This window comes from Oncorhynchus mykiss, chromosome 28 (assembly GCF_057628025.1).
Source record: "Oncorhynchus mykiss isolate SJ-2025 chromosome 28, ASM5762802v1, whole genome shotgun sequence".
NCBI lineage: Eukaryota > Metazoa > Chordata > Actinopteri > Salmoniformes > Salmonidae > Oncorhynchus > Oncorhynchus mykiss.
This window is the reverse complement of record NC_143049.1, coordinates 36907753-36924323: the sequence shown is the minus strand read 5'-3', so window position 1 is coordinate 36924323 and position 16571 is coordinate 36907753.

Sequence of the window (16571 nt, the reverse complement as noted above, 5' to 3'; positions counted from 1 at the left end):
CAAAACAACAATCTATTGTTTCGTTGTAACCTTTAGTATTGCCAAAAGAAGATCTTCAAAGGTAATTGATGAATTTTATTTATATTTCTGACTTTCGTGACTAATCTACTTGGCAATAACTGTACGTAATGTTTTGCCTGCTGATCGATAATCGCATGGTTTGCTTTCGCAGTAAAAACTTTTTGAAATCTGACATGGTGGCTAGATTAACAAGAGGTTTAGGTTTCATTTGGCATATTCCACTTCTGATTTAATTAATCTATTATTTTGTCGAAACGTTCCGCTAGCGGAACCCCTGTTCTAATTAACCACACTGCTGGATTTAGTCAAAATGTAACATGTTTCAAGTATTTTGTTTGTATCCTGTTTAGTGAATGATTACTGTGAGTATTATTAACGAGTCTCCCAAGAGAGGAGTCTTCTTCAGATGCATCAATGCACCATGTTCTTCCTTTCCATTGGAAATCGAAAAGAAACACCTTTGCAGAATCATTGTACTGATCAGCTCGGACCTCGCCCTCCTGTTGGATAAGCAGTTCACCTCGGTACTCCACAACAAAGTCTCCTTTGGATATGAATTCAGTGGCAAAAACTCCCCCCGTCCTTTACAGTTATTGATAAACGCTGGTAAAGTACTTGTTTATCAATGTTTGATCTTATGTGATGCTCTGCATCCTCCACGGGCCGGAGCCGCATGGAAGATCTCTCCATAACTCAAATCTATCCTTAATCTTTCTTTTAGGAACAGCAGGGACCTGCAGATGGGTCGCCCCGTGTTAATGGCAAAATGAGTGTGCTACATTACATTTATCATGAAGTCACCCAGGTGTCCCACACAAGTAGCCCACACAAGTAGCCCAAATGTACCCAAGTGGCCAAATTGGTGAAACAAATAACTATATACAAAATATCAAAATGGTATTCTAAGACCCCCCCCCAAAAAAAAGAAATGTAGGGGGAAAAATGTGGGAAAAAATTATTGAAAAAAAAATATATACATTACAAAATCACATTGGTAACTATTTACACACTTTCAATATTTGGAAGACCCTCAGTCCTCTATCAAATATATTTATATAGCCCCAGCCTAAAACCCCAAACAGCAAGCAATGCAGGTGTAGAAGCACAGTGGCTAGGAAAAACTCCCTAGGAAGAAACCTAGAGAGGAACCAGGCTATGAGGGGTGGCGAGTCCTCTTCTGGCTGTGCCGGGTGGAGATCACAGTGGTTGTAGAGGGTGCAACAGGACAGCACCTCAAGAATAAAAGTGAACAGTTTAGGGTTCCATAGCCGCAGGCAGAACAGTTGAAACTGGAACAGCAGCAAGGCCGGGTGGACTGGGGACAGCAAGGAGTCATCGTGGCAGGTAGTCCTGAAGCATGGTCCAAGGGCTCAGGTCCTCCGAGAGAAAGAGAGAGCAGACAAGACACAGGAAAAGTACTCCAGATATAACATACTGACCCTAGCCCACACCAACTTTGCCAAAACTCTAGACAATATTCTGCTGCTGATGCCAGATGCCATAGCAGTCTCTTTCTGATGTAAAGCAGAGGGTCACTGAGCATGTGCTGCATGCGATGGGAGACTTCATCTTGCAAACAACACAGCAACGCCTCCATGCTGTGCCCTTTTGGCCCTTAGGCACATCCATGCCTGCACAAATATATTTGGGCAGATGAACACTTGTGGCAGGAGCAGAAGGGACAGGGCTTGGTGCAGTGGTGCTGTAGCCAGCAAGCTCCTTAATGAGCTGCTCTCTGAAGGCTTTCTGTGAGAGGAAGGGCTTTCCACAGCTCTTAGCCACAGCAATGTCGATGAAATGATAGAAGAAGGTTTTGTACCATTCCATTGTCTTATGTAGAACATTGTAGTAGCCTATCAGCGCGTCCGACAGGTCCACACCTCCCATGCTCTTGTTGCAGTTCTTTACTGCAGTTGGAATGGGGATATTTTTGGTGGTCCATTCCCCGGCACCGTCCTTCACACGCCTGACAACATGATCCCCATTGAAGGACTTGTGGATTGTTGTGCACATCACCACCTCTCTGGTATCCAACCACTTTACAAAAAGCAGGCCATCTTCACGGATCCATCGCATGCTCCCCCGCTCAGCCCGCTTAGGCATGTCGTTCACCTTCGCTTAGGCATGTCGTTCGTCTTCGGAAAGCCCACCCTGTTGGTACGAATGGTGCCACAAACCCACACACCCAGCTTCCTTAGGTCTGCAAACAGGGTAGGGCTTGTGTAGAAGTTATCCACAAACAGTTTGTAGCCCTTCCCTAGTAGTTCAAAATCCAATAACTCCATTACAGAGTCATAGCTAAGTCCCTTACCGGTAGCAACACTGTTCTTCCCCTCGTAGACAAAGAAATTGCATGTGTGGGCACACACAGAATCAGCCAACACAAACAGCTTGTAACCCCACTTAGTTGGTTTGTTTCTCATGTATTGTTTGAGGTGAATTCTGGCCTTTGAGGCTACCATCCTCTCATCGATTGACACGTTCTGGGCTGGCTGAAAGTACGTCTTGCAGGCCTCAACGGTTTGATTTTGCTATCAAATGTTGCTGTGCTTCTCTTCTTCTCATTCTCTTCATCAACCTTTGGGTCACTGATATGAAGTGCCTGTGAAATAACCAGAAACCTTTTGCAAGACATAGTAGTCATGGGGAAAGGCAGTTGGTAGAGAGATTACGTTTTCCAGTAGTCCTTCAGGCTTTTCAGCCTCACCAGCCCCATGTAGATGACCAGTGAAAGGTAGCAGAAAAAGTCTGACATGGATATGGGCTTCCATGCTACCCTTTTGCCTGCCTGCTTGCTTCTTCTTCCCATTCTTTTTTGTGTTACAAACGAGCAAATCTACAACAGATTGTGTGAAAAACAGCTGAAAAAGCTGAAGGGGGGTGTAAATTGCGGTCGGGTTCACCTGAGGTCCTGGCTTCCTTTTCGGCCTAAAAGTTGGTTGGGGTGGCTCCACATCATCTTCTAGGACGGTGTGCCAACGCCCTTCTGTCCCTCTGTTAGCGGGTGGCACACTTCCCCTACTCCGCTTTTTTGTCAGTGCCTTCACACCTCTAGATGGCCCGGGAGGTGTGGAGCCAGAGACAGCAGGGGTACAGCTGGATGAACCAGCTTCAGAGGGGAATGGACAAGTTGGCAATCCAGTCGGAGTCAGTGCCACTGTGAAAGAAAATGTTCAGTTAGAATAGTTTCACATCTAAGCCCTGTATCAACAGGTATAATAAACATATATATATAGAGTACAGGGAACATAAAGTCTTGTTCCATTTCACTTTGGCCATTGTTTGTGGGTCTGCCTCAAATAGGCTATTTCATGTGGGGGTGGGGTGGAGCAGCAGCTGGTAGACCAAAACAACGGCATTAGCATGAGAGCAACTTACCAGTCCAAAACAATGTCCTCTCCATTCAAAAAATATTCCTCAGTTTCAAAATCAAAACTATGGGAGCTAATGGAGTCCTCTTCAAACATCAGGTCAGATCTGTCTCACTTTCCCGATCAATCTCTTGTAAAATGGTTTCTACATTTGTATATCTAGTCTTAGAAGTAGCTTTCTTTGACTTATTTGCCATGATATTCGATAAATAAACAGCTGAAGAAGCAAGTCACTGAAAAACGTCCGTGCGTAATAAGCTTCACTCCTTCACGGTTCAATGGCGAAAGGATGGTCCTTGTGCTGCTGATGCCAGGTGCCATAGCAGTCTCTTTCTGCTGTAAAGCAGAGGGTCACCAAGCATGTGGCGCAGGTGATGGGGGACTTAATTTTGCAAAGAACACCGACGCCTCCATGCTGTGCCCTTTTGGCCCTCAGGCACATCCATGCCTGCACAAATATATTTGGGCAGATGAACACTTGTGGCAGGAGCAGAAGGCACAGGGCTTGGTGCAGTGGTGTTGTAGCCAGCAAGCTCCTTGATGAGCTGCTCTCTGAAGGCTTTCTGTGAGAGGAAGGGCTTTCCACAGCTCGTAGCCATTTCATTGTGTAGTATGAATGCATTCACCACAGAAAATTCGATGAAATGATAGAAGAAGGTTTTGTACCATTCCATTGTCTTATGTAGAACATTGTAGTAGCCTATCAGCGCGTCCGACAGGTCCACACCTCCCATGCTCTTGTTGTAGTCCTTTACTGCAGTTGTAATGGGGACATTTTTGGTGGTCCATGCCCCGGCACCGTCCTTCACACGCCTGACAACATGATCCCCATTGAAGGACTTGTGGATTGTTGTGCACATCACCACCTCTCTGGTATCCAACCACTTTACAAAAAGCAGGCCATCTTCACGGATCCATCGCATGCTCCCCCGCTCAGCCCGCTTAGGCATGTCGTTCACCTTCACTTAGGCATGTCGTTCGTCTTCGGAAAGCCCACCCTGTTGGTACGAATGGTGCCACAAACCCACACACCCAGCTTCCTTAGGTCTGCAAACAGGGTAGGGCTTGTGTAGAAGTTATACACAAACAGTTTGTAGCCCTTCCCTAGTAGTTCAAAATCCAATAACTCCATTACAGAGTCATAGCTAAGTCCCTTACCGGTAGCAAAACTGTTCTTCCCCTCGTAGACAAAGAAATTGCATGTGTAGGCACACACGGAATCAGCCAACACAAACAGCTTGTAACCACACTTGGTTGGTTTGTTTCTCATGTATTGTTTGAGGTCAATTTTGGCCTAGGAGGCTACCATCCTCTCATCGATTGACACGTTCTGGGCTGGCTGAAAGTACGTCTTGCAGGCCTCAACAATGCTGTGGTAGAGAGGTTTGATTCTCTCTTCTTCTGATTCTCTTCATCAACCTTTGGGTCACTGATATGAAGCGCCTGTGCCTTTTGCAAGACATAGCAGTCATGGGGAAAGGCAGTTGGTAGAGAGATTACATTTTCCAGTAGTCCTTCAGCCTCACCAGCCCCATGTAGATGACCAGTGAAAGGTAGCAGAAAAAGTCTGACATGGATATGGGCTTCCATGCTACCTTTTTGCTTGCTTGCTTCTTCTTCCCATTCTTATTTGTGTTACAAACGAGCGAATCTACAACAGATTGTGTGAAAAACTGTTGAAAAAGCTGAAGGGAAGGGAAAAGTTGCGGTCGGGTTCACCTGAGGTCCTGGCTTCCTTTTCGGCCTAAAAGTTGGTTGGGGTGGCTCCACATCATCTTCTAGGACGGTGTGCCAACGCCCTTCTGTCCCTCTGTTAGCGGGTGGCACACTTCCCCTCCTTCGCTTCTTTGTCAGTGCCTTCACACCTCTAGATGGCCCGGGAGGTGTGGAGCCAGAGACAGCAGGGGTACAGCTGGATGAACCAGCTTCAGAGGGGGATGGACAAGTTGGCAATCCAGTCGGAGTCATTGCCACTGTGAAAGAAAATGTTCAGTTAGAATATATAAGAATATATTAGAATATTTCACATATAAGCCCTGTATCAACAGGTATAATAAACATATATATAGAGTACAGGGAACTAGCTCTACTGTCTTTATTATATTACAACAGACCAGCTGTATCTACTGTCTCCATTTCACTTTGGCCATTGTTGTGGGCCTGCCCTCCCCTCAACAGCCTCAAATAGGCTATTTCATGTGGGTTGGGGTGGGGCTGCAGACACACGCATCTCACATTTCATGACATTACATGTTTATATAGTGCTTCTAAAATAAATAAATAAATCACAAATAATATTTTATATTAATTTCAAACAAGGGCATTAGCATGAGAAGAACTTACCAGTCCAAAACGATGTCCTCTCCCGTTCAAAAAATATTCCTCCACAATCGCTAAATGAATCGTCCTACAACAATCTCTGTCTCACTTTCCCAATCAATTTATTCTAAAATTGTGTGTACATCTATATATGTAGACTTAGATTTAGCTTTCCCTGACTTAGTCGCCATAATGATTGATACATAAACAGCTGAATATGCGCTTTACCAAAACAACACTGCGTAATATGTGTTGCTCCTTCCGGTATGAAACTTCAATAGCGAATTACTCTCTTTACTCCGGAGCTGAGACACTTGTATTTTCATCAATGTTTAATATGACTATTTATGTAGCGATCACCGTATGTTGTGGAATTTCAGCCCACTTCTGGATTCCGTGCTCAGAGAGTTTAAGGAGAGGCATGCTTAGCCGAGTGATTATAAGGGTCCAGTGAGTAGTGAGGATGGTTGGGGTCACGGCGATTCAGACAGCTAGCCGAGCCATGGGTTGCAAGCTAGCAGAAGATGGAGGTCTGTTTTTAGCCACTCGTGCGTTTCCGTCGGTAGATTAGTGGGTTCCGTGTGGTAGAGGGGACCAATCCAATTGTCAAAATAGTTATAGTGGCCCAAGAAGATCGTTCGATAGACCTGTTCCGATATGCTCAAGACAGCTAACGATTAGCGGGCCGCAGGTAGCAGATGGGCGTTCAGGTTACGTCGCGATGGAGGGGCCAGTTGAATAACTCCCTCGGGCAGATAACGTCGGTATTCAAGTCGTGAAGACCCGGTGGGGCTCCGCATCGGCAGTAAAAACGGGTCCGGATAGGTGATTGTAGCCCAGGAGTGGCTGATGGAACTCTTCAGCTGGCTAGCTCCGGGATAATTGGTGTTTGCTACGGAATCGACGTTAGCCAATAGTCACTCGGATATCAGCTAGTTAGAGCTGCAAGATGCAGGTGTAAATGTCCAGAGCTTGCGGTTGAGGACAATGACGAGGACAAAGGACGTCTGACCGCTACGCCATCTTGGAAACCTTGAAGAAGCGATAGAAATAGAATATAAACGCAATAGATGCGTTGTTTCTTATACTATGGTCTCTTGTGTCTTTAGAGGACAGTTTCACATTGATGCCCTTTTTCTTCTGCCCTTATTTTCTTCTGTTAACTAGATGTTCATTGTTATTCTTTGTTAGCTAGCTTCTTTCAGGAGAGTCCCTAGCAACTGCTTAGCAACTGGTAAACAATTCAGCTAGCTAAGATAACACATTTTTTTATGAAAAAGCCTATCTTCTTTGTTTGTTTTGTCTCCAATTCAGTCTTGCAGTTTTCTTTTTCCCAATCCACTTCACTCTAAAAACCATTTTAATTTCAATATTTGTAGGAGCTAATTTTTTCAGCAGCTGCTGCTCAATTTGGAATCCGGAAACCCTTTTGTGTGGGTTTGCAACTAGACACTCACCTTGAACTGCAGGCTGAGAAGCCATGAGCTTCTTCATCTTCGCCTGCAGTTCACCAGGGGCGAGAGAGTGCCTTGACCTGAACGCTGAGATCACAAGACCAAGAGGCCTTTGACAACAAAACATACCAAACATGTGACCATTTGCAACTGTGTGGAACAAGCAGAATTCCTGTAAGATGATATGTAACAGTTACCTTGTCGCACTTTTGGGCCGGGTGTTACTGGCGAGGGTGGTGCTGGCTTCCGCACAGCAGCTGCCCCCTCCTTGTCTCTGCGCTGAATGTACTGGCCCAGGACAACGGGGTGTCTGCGTCCTCATGCTCCTGACATAGCTGTGTGACACAGCAGAGGAACGTTTTCAGATTTAACTGACATGAACATAGAAGACGCGCTCCCCTTATGAATCATGTCCGCATCCTTAGTCTCCTATAGGTCCTGCAGCGTGTCCCACTTGTACTTCCCGATGCCAACAAGAGCCTTGCCCCTCCTGGCCTGAAATCAGCATGGGAACCAGTTACCTCAGAGACAAAGAGTTACCTCATTTTAACAAACTCACCTGGCTGGGTGGACAGGACTCTAGCTTCCTCGTGCGCCCGGTTTAACCTGACCATCGCCGCGAAGACCGGATAGCCACGGACCCCATTTTGAGGTTATAATCAACCTCTCTCCGGTCAGGTGGTCCACCTTCCCTGTGGCCGACATGGTTGCTGTATGGACAGTGGAGAGGACATGGACGTCTCGCTTGTCATGCCACTTTACTGCCAGCTGTTGACCGTTCTCCTGGAACTCCACCTCCCCTCTCTGCATTTTCCTGCATCCGAATGCCGGCATCCCCTTCCGGTTCGACCTGACTGCCACAGGCCCCTGTGCTGTTGGAGAGCAGATGCTGGAAGAGTGTGGGACTGCTGTACCAATTGTCCACGTACAAAGTGTGTCCCTTGCCGAGATGAAGAGCCAGCATGGTCATCACCATTGACCCGGACACCCCAAGCCCCTCATAATGTTTGATGTCAGTGGTGGACCCTGTGTAAACTATAATGTCCTGGACAAATCCTGTCTTTACGTCGCACATGACAAAGAACTTGACTCCAAACCTGTGCCTTTTGGAGGGAATATATTGCCGGAACGCCAGCCTACCTTTCCATAACATCAGGGACTCATCAATGCATAGGTCATGTCAGGCTGATAAGAACATTTCTTATTTTGTATAACGGGTCACTTAGGATGGCAGTAGCATTGTTGACAAAATGCAGGCATCGCAGCAGAACTAGGAAGCGGTCTTGGAAAAAGAGGGTGGCAAAGAAGGGAGTTGCAAACATAGGATCTGTGCTCCAGTATTCTCTTAGGGAGTTCTTCTTTACTATTCCCATGAGAAGGACTGTCACCAGGAAGGTATACATTTCACTAATTGTGGTTGTCACCCATTTAGCGAGTTTCCCCCTCACTCCTGTCTCTCTTCTCCTGTAGCTCTAAGGCAGGGGTGTCAAACTCAAATACCCAGTGGGCCAAAATGTAAAACCTGAACAAAGTCACGGGCCAACATTGAACAAATTAACCTTTTAATATGGACCCAAACAAGTTTTGCTTTAACATTGAATATGGAACAAGCATCGCTTATTACCATACAATATATAATTTAATAGTGGAGACATGCAAAATCGAATTTCAAATGAAAAAACACATCAATGGCATTCATTTATTAAATAAATAAAATTTAAATAAAATTGTATGCCTCTTTTCTATTTGCAGCCTTCTGATTTAAATACCAAAATAAACTTTTTCCACTGGCTAATAATTTTACAAATAAAATGATAATAAATCAATCAACCATTCAAGCCCATGCCTTGTAGCAAGAAAAAGTGCATTAAGAAAACATTAATTATTGCACACTGGTCTAATCTGATGTGCCCAAGCCAGATACCTGGCATCTCTTCTTGGATGCTAGTTCATCAATGTCTGGGCTCAAGCTCTGAGCTGAAGAAATCCTTAGTATCTAGCGAAGATGTTCATCAGTCATGCGTCTCCTGTGAGTTGTTTTGGTCATCTTCATCGAGGAGAAAAGTTGCTCGCATAGATAAGTGCTGCCGAACATGGAGAGCATCTGAGCAGCTTGGGTGTGGAGCTGAGGCATTGTGTCAGGGATGAACCGTGGAAACTGTGCGGCGCCCACAGCATCATACTTTGACTTCAGCGTGTCGTTGCACTGGAGTTCAATCAGCTCCATTCAGATGTTGGTTGGTGCATTTTCCACATCAACTGCGAAGGGATTACTAAGCAGTTCAAACTTGCATTTCTGGGCATCGAAGTCGGCAAATGGCCGGCTAAACTCAGCAAACTGTGCGCATGGGAACACGGCGGTAGAGGAAAATGGCAAGGGTGCAGCATCTGATTCTCCCACAGGCACAGTTTAGTTTTGAAGGCCGCAGCGAACATGTCTGTGATGATGCGCCCCCGCCCCTGAAGCTGCAGGTTCAGCGCATCGAGATGGCTCGAGATGTCACAGAGAAAGGCCAGCTCACACAGGAACTTTTGCTCCCGGAGCTCTGCTGTATCCTTCCCTTTGGTTTCCAGGAATTGACATATTTCCTCACGCAGCTCGAAACATCTGTTCAGTACTTTTCCTCTGCTTAGCCATCTCACCTCTGTGTGATACGGCACGTCTGCGTATTCCGAACCACACTCCTCCAGAAAAGATTTAAACTGGCGGTGATTTAGACCTTTGGCTCTTATAAAGTTAACTACCTGTGTTACTGTGGTCATAACATGTTCCATCTTTAGGGCTTTGGCACACAGTGCTTCCTGATGTATGATGCAGTGGTAAACAGTTAGCTCACCTGCACAGTTCTCTTCCCGCATCTTCTCCCGAACCATGCCCACCAGTCCACTCTTTTTACCGCACATCGCTGGCGCACCATCTGTCGTTAATACAAACGAGTTTATCCCACGGCAGCTTTATTTCAGTTACACATTTGGAAACCTCTTAAGATTTCCTTTCCTGTGGTTGTGCCATGCATTGATTTGAATCCTAATAGCTCCTCCGTAACACACAGATTTGAGTCCACTCCACGGATGAAGACTGACAGCTGAGCAGTATCAGATGCGTTGCAGCTCTCATCCACAGCGAGGGAGAACGCAACAAAATATTTTCCCTTTTCCATCAGCTGGTCATACAGATTGGTGGCAAGATCACATGTGCGATCAGCTACTGTGTTCCTGCTCAGGCTCACGTTTGAAAATGCTTGTTTTTTCTCTGGGCATACGAGGTCACAAACCTTCATCATGCACTTTTTCATGAACTCTCCCTCATTAAAGGGCCGGGCTGATTTTGCGATCTCTGCTGCCACTATATAACTAGCCTTTAGAGCAGCCTCACTTTGTGATGTGGCTTTTTTAAACATATTCTGTTGTGAAACCAAACTTCTTTTCATCTCCTCTACTTTCTGGCTCCTTTGAGTCATGTCCAGGTCCTTGTATTTGTCATGGTGTTTCGTTTCATAGTGTCGTCTAATGTTGTACTCCTTACTTACAGCCACGTTGACTCCACAAACAAGACTTTTACATATGTAAACAGATATTCTGCCTCCCACTTGTCCAGAAAGCTCCTGTTTTCTGCCTTTCTTTTCGCCATTTTTGGGAAGGGTTAGCTCGCTGACAGTTGTAGCGTCTATGTTGCTATGACTACTGTCACAGAGGAGAGAGCGTTTCTGGGTCCTGTCCTGATTGGCGCGCGAAAACAGCAGAGCATTATGGGATTCGTAGTATTAGTGGTGAATGCGCTGTATAATACCGGCGGGCCAGCTCTAGTAGTAATTTGGTATTGTCTCGCGGGCCAAATTTGGCCCACGGGCCAGAGTTTGACACCCATGTTGTATGGCATTGAAGTTTGCCTGGAGGTTAGGTAACACAGTGTCCAAAGAAGGGCCAGAAGTATACAGAATGGTGTCGTCTGCGTAGAGGTGGATCAGAGACTCACCAGCAGCAAGAGCGACCTCATTGATGTATATAGAGAAGAGAGTCGGTCCAAGACATAGAGACTGCCAGAGGTCCGGACAGCAGACCCTCCGATTTGACACACTGAACTCTATCAGAGAAGTAGTTGGTGAACCAGGCGAGGCAATCATTTGAGAAACCAAGGCTGTCGAGTCTGCCGATGAGGATGTGGTGATTGACAGAGTCGAAAGCCTTGGCCAGATCAATGAATACGGCTGCACAGTAATGTTTCTTACCGCTGGCGGTTAAGATATCGTTTAGGACCTTGAGCGTGGCTGAGGTGCACCCATGACCAGCTCTGAAACCAGATTGCATAGCAGAGAAGGTATGGTGAGATTCGAAATGGTCGGTAATCTGTTTGTTGACTTGGCTTTCGAAGATAGATATAGGTCTGTAGCAGTTTGGGTCAAGAGTGTCCCCCCCTTTAAAGAGGGGGATGACCGCAGCTGCTTTCCAATCTTTGGGAATCTCAGACGACACGAAAGAGAGGTTGAACAGGCTAGAAATAGGGGTGGCAACAATTTCGGCAGATAATTTTAGAAAGAAAGGGTCCAGATTGTCTAGCCCGGCTGATTTGTAGGGGTCCAGATTTTGCAGCTCTTTCAGAACATCAGCTGAACGGATTTGGGAGAAGGAGAAATGGGGAAGGCTTGGGCGAGTTGCTGTGGGGGGTGCAGTGCTGTTGACCGGGGTAGGAGTAGCCAGGTGGAAAGCATGGCCAGCCGTAGAAAAATGCTTATTGAAATTCTCAATTATGGTGGATTTATCAGTGGTGACAGTGTTTCCTATCTTCAGTGCAGTGGGCAGCTGGGAGGAGGTGTTCTTATTCTCCATGGACTTTACAGTGTCCCAGAACTTTTTTGAGTTAGTGTTGCAGGAAGCAAATTTCTGCTTGAAAAAGCTAGCCTTGGCTTTTCTAACTGCCTGTGTATAATGGTTTCTAGCTTCCCTGAACAGCTGCATATCACGGGGGCTGTTCGATGCTAATGCAGAACGCCATAGGATGTTTTTGTGTTGGTTAAGGGCAGTCAGGTCTGGGGAGAACCAAGGGCTATATCTGTTCCTGGTTCTAAATTTCTTGAATGGGGCATGTTTATTTAAGATGGTTAGGAAGGCATTTAAAAAAAAATATCCAGGCATCCTCTACTGACGGGATGAGATCAATATCCTTCCAGGATACCCCGGCCAGGTCGATTAGAAAGGCCTGCTCGCTGAAGTGTTTCAGGGAGCGTTTGACAGTGACGAGTGGAGGTCGTTTGACCGCTGACCCATTACGGATGCAGGCAATGAGGCAGTGATCGCTGAGATCTTGGTTGAAGACAGCAGAGGTGTATTTAGAGGGCAAGTTGGTTAGGATGACATCTATGAGGATGCCCATGTTTAAGGCTTTGGGGAGGTACCTGGTAGGTTCATTGATAATTTGTGTGATTGAGGGCATCAAGTTTAGATTGTAGGATGGCTGGGGTGTTAAGCATGTTCCAGTTTAGGTCGCCTAGCAGCACGAGCTCTGAAGATAGATGTGGGGGCAATCAGTTCACATATGGTGTCCAGAGCACAGCTGGGGGCAGAGGGTGGTCTATAGCAGGCGGCAACGGTGAGAGACTTGTTTTTAGAGGGGTGGATTTTTAAAAGTAGAAGTTCAAATTGTTTGGTTACAGACCTGGATAGTAGGACAGAACTATGCAGGCTATCTTTGCAGTAGATTGCAACACCGCCCTTTTGGCAGTTCTATCTTGTCTGAAAATGTTGTAGTTTGGGATTCAAATTTCAGAATTTTTGGTGGTCTTCCTAAGCCAGGATTCAGACACAGCAGGAACATCCGGGTTGGCAGAGTGTGCTAAAGCAGTGAATAGAACAAACTTAGGGAGGAGGCTTCTAATTTTAACATGCATGAAACCAAGGCTATTACGGTTACAGAAGTCGTCAAAAGAGAGCGCATGGGGAATAGGAGTGGAGCTAGGCACTGCAGGGCCTGGATTCACCTCTACATTGCCAGAGGAACAGAGGAGGAGTAGAATAAGGGTACGGCTAAAAGCAATAAGAATTGGTCGTCTAGAACGTCTGGAACAGAGAGTAAAAGGAGGTTTCTGGGGGCGATAAAATAGCATCAAGGTATAATGTACAGACAAAGGTATGGTAGGATGTGAATACAGTGGAGGTAAACCTAGGTATTGAGTGATGAAGAGAGAGATATTGTCTCTAGAAACATCATTGAAACCAGGAGATGTCATTGCATGTGTGGGTGGTGGAACTAATAGGTTGGATAAGGTATAGTGAGCGGGACTAGAGGCTCTACAGTGAAATAAGCCAATAAACACTAACCAGAACAGCAATGGACAAGGCATATTGACATTAAGGAGAGGCATGCTTAGTCGAGTGATCAAAAGGGTCCAGTGAGTAGAGGTTGGTTGGGGGTCACGGCGATTTAGACAGCTAGCCAGGCCATCGGTAGCAAGCTAGCAAAGGATGGAGGTCTGTTATTAGCCACCTCTTGCGTTCCGTCAGTAGATTAGTGGGGTTCCGTGTGGTAGAGGGGATTAATCCAAATCAAACAACAAAAACAATAGATATAGTTATAGAGGCCCAAGAAGAAATAATAAATAATAATAATATAAATAAATTGTCCGATTGTCTATTCAGATAGCAGCCGATAAGACAGCTAACGGTTAGCGGGCCGCAGATGGGCGTTCAGGTAACGTCGCGACGGAGGAGCCAGCCGGATAACTCCTTCGGGTAGATAACGTCGGCAGTCCAGTTGTGAAGGCCCGGTGGGTCTCCGCGTAGGCAGTAAAACGGGTCCGGATAGGTGATTGTAGCCCAGGAGTGATTGATGGGACTCTTCAGCTGGCTAGCTCCGGAATAATTGATGTTTGCTCCGGAATCGACGAAAGCCGATAGTCACACGGATAGCAGCTAGCTAGCTGTGAGATCCAGGTATGAATGTCCAGAGTTAGCGGTTGAAATCCAGGGACATGGAGAGAAAAATTGGTCCGTATGTTCCGTTCCGAGCCGCGCTGCGCTGTACAAAATTGGCAATATATTTTCGAGCTAAAGGATAGCTGATGACCACAAACCGTGGTTAGCTGAATACTAACGATTAGCCAGTAAAGAAGCTAAATAGCTTCTGATTAGCTTCTGGGTTAGCTTCTGGCTAGTTTCTGGCTAGCTTCTTGGAGGATTACAGATTTGAGGTAAATAATACTTTTTTTATAAATATAAATTGGTGAGGCGGGTTGCAGGAGAGTGTTTTGAAGATGAGTTTATGGAAAATTAAAAAATATATATAAAAAGGTATGTGAAAAAAAGTAGTAAATATATATATATATATATACGGGACACGACAAGACGAGGACAAAAGACGTCTGAACTGCTATGCCATCTTGGAAGGCATGTGATAGGCAACGATTCTTCTTGTGAACAATGTTGTTTTCACACCTGGCATGCGAGGGAGCATGATGACTTTTTGCATATCAACTCTCCTCACAGACCAGTCCTCAGGCCAATCTTTCTGTGCATCAGCCTGGTAATGGCTTCTGCTCTGCCCATGCAGACTTCTTATGTTCCTCATATTTCCTACATTGCATGCAGTCGGGGTTGGTGATGGTGAATTCAGGTGCTGTTCCAAGGCCTCATTCTCCCTGTGCTCCATCTTCAGATGATGACCCTGCACCAAACAGAGCTCGCAATCCTCCTCTCCAAGCTTCACAAAGCTGATGTTCCTTCCCTTTACCATCTTGCGATAGGTTTCATAACCGCAGCTGGCATCTTTGTTCTTCTCCTTGTAGTTATTATGCATGAACCAAATATTTACGTCACTAGGTGGGTAGAGGCATGAACCAAATATTTACGTCACTAGGTGGGTAGAGGCATGAACCAAATATTTACGTCACTAGGTGGGTAGAGGCGATGTGGTACATGCTCTCGTCTGTAGTGGCTGACTCAATGTGTTGCAGTATTGGATTCATGTTCAATTTGCTCGCTGAAGCTTTATTTCCCCTCTGATCCTTTGGTGGAATCAGTTTGGTGGTGATTGACTTGCCCATCATCGTGACAATCAGCCTGTCATTTTTGGGGTGGTAGCCCAATGTTGTCAGAAAAAACACTTTGCGCACCTGTTGTGCAGAACCGCTCTGGTTTGGAAGAGGGTACAGAAACGACCTGCTGCGTTGACCTGTCAGCGCCAACAGCGATATTTTTCTTAGATTGCTGTACCATCATGTGGAAGATCCATGTCCTCTTCTCCTTATACTTCATCTACCAATACTTTTCCCATATTTCCTTTTGCCTACCCTCTGAAATATGAGTACATTGCGTCTTGCATTTGGGACCACATGGTTTTACCCACCCATTGGTGGAATCTTGGATTTCCTGTTTGATAGGTGTTCTGGAGTTGTGTCCACGGGCTCAGCTGCCACTTGTGCTGGAACATCCAACTCTGAAGCTGGATGATAATCATCATCATCATTTCGCAACTGATTTCTCATCTGATAGTCTGATGTCTAAGGAGTCAGACACCACCCACTGGTTCTCAATTTCTTCAAATAGTGTTGACACTGTGACTTCAGTTGAAGGGGGTAGATCAGGAATCTTTGTTGGAATGTGGCCCTCAAAAACTGAAATAAATAGAGCAAATAAGTCAAGGACATGCATCCCAATGATTCTATTCTGTCATGGATGATAATAATGAATACTGACATTTTGTGGGGTGCAAACATACGGTCCTAATCCTTTTCAGTTATTGTATAATATAGGATATAATCAATGTTGATTTTATCTTGTGAAAACATGATCATAATCATTTTCACTGTCATAACTCAGTTCATCTATTAATTTCATACATGCTCCCAAAAAGACTCTTAAATGTTCATCTTTATTGACAAATACAAAAAAATTGCATGGATGCACATTGACAGGAATAAAACCTAGTATTGTCGTGGTTGTACTGTCCTAATACACCCTCACATGGCATCTTTGATCCGCATAGATGCTAATCCTCTAGACCACAGGGATTGGTGGAAGTCATGCAAAACAGTTTTTTTTCTGCATTCATGTAATGATGGCACTGAAGCCGACACATTGATGAGCACACGTTTGGCATGTCAAAACAAGTGCGCGTGGCTTTTGACAATTCAAAATGGGGTGCACGTCCACCTGACCGTCAGCTGGCTAAAGATCGTGTGTGTGTGGTGTAACGTTACGGATTCAAATAACCTATTGAGTGTCAGAATATAACTATAGGGATTATATTAATTCTAGGTTTAATAGATTGAAGCTAGTAAAACTGTTGATCGTCTCTTATGGGAACAAGCTAGTATAAACTGTTGATCGTCTCTTATGGGAACATATAGCACAAATCTATTGCTTCATGCTAATGCTAGCGAGGTAGGTTTTGACGTTTTGGTAGGGGTGCGTC